Raw genomic sequence first — 1,310 nt, 5'->3', positions numbered from 1 at the left:
CACATAACATACACAGAAAGGGAGCTCCCCTAAGATGCCATCCATGAGACGTTGAAACGTGGCCCCAGCATTACGAAGGCCGAAACAGGAGTAATTGAAAGTGTATGTACCAAACGGAGTGATGATGGCGGTCTTGGGGATGTCTTCTGGGTTCATAGGCAACTGATAATACCCCTTCAGGAAGTCGAGCGTAGAGAAAACCTTCGCTCTGTGCAGGTAGGAGGTCACGTCAGCAATGTTTGGGAGGGGGTAGTGATCCGGTTCTGTTTGCATGTTCAGGCGCCTGTAATCCCCGCATGGACGGAGGGGGCTGTCTTTTGTCAGAACGATGTGTAAGGGCGACGACCATGGCAAAGGCCCATTTCCTCCATTTCGGCGAACGTCTGTTTGGCGGCTGCCTATCGTTCTGGTGCCAGACGTCTGAATTTTGCGAAGACTGGGGGTCCCGTCGTCTTGATATGGTGATAGATACCGTGCGTGGCAGAAGCCGTGGGCGTTTGGCAAAGTTCTGGACGGAAAACTTCCGGGTACGACGTGAGGAGGTGGGCGTAGGCATCTGTGGGTGCGCTGATGTAGAGAGCGAGGTTGGGGGGGGCGGGTTGTAGAGGTGTTGACAAGTACGAGTCTGCATTGACCCATCGTCCGTGGGCGACATCGACCAGAAGGTGGAAATGAGAGAGGAAATCCGCACCGAGGATTGGCAATGTGACGTCAGCAACGAGAAAGTTCCAATTAAATTACCGTTTCAAAACAATAACGTGAGGTTCTCGTAACCGTAGGTGGGTATCGCAGATACGTCGGCAGACATAGACTGAGTACGTCGTGTCCTGAAGAGTTCCCTTGACAAAAGAGAACGACAAGCACCCGTGTCTACCAAAAATCGCACGCCCGTTCCTGCATCATGTAAAAAGAAAAGATTAGAAACACGGGAGGCCATTGCCACGAGAGATGGCCTACTTACAGGTTTTTTGGCCACTGACAATCCTTAGCACATTTCTTCGCAGTTGCCCTGAATCTGGTGTGGTAGTAGCAAAACTGCGGTGAATGGGAAGCGGTAAGTGGCTGTAGAAGTCGTTCGTTGGGGCGCAAGCGAGTGGTGGGTGGTGGGTGGCTTTGTCGCAGCTTCGGCACGTCACGGGGTAGGCGTGTATGTCCTACGGCATTCACGTCAGCTTCGGTTGACGTTGAATAGGCGTCCTCTTCGTCAGGAGTGGAGGCGTTGATGGAGGTTATGAAGTGGCTGTCCATAAGGGCGTCGGCTTTGGTCATCAAGTCCTTTATGGGTAAACTATCGACATCGGGTATGGTAG

This window comes from Palaemon carinicauda, chromosome 22 (assembly GCF_036898095.1).
Source record: "Palaemon carinicauda isolate YSFRI2023 chromosome 22, ASM3689809v2, whole genome shotgun sequence".
NCBI classification, from domain to species: Eukaryota; Metazoa; Arthropoda; class Malacostraca; order Decapoda; family Palaemonidae; genus Palaemon; species Palaemon carinicauda.
This window is presented reverse-complemented; position numbering follows the sequence as displayed.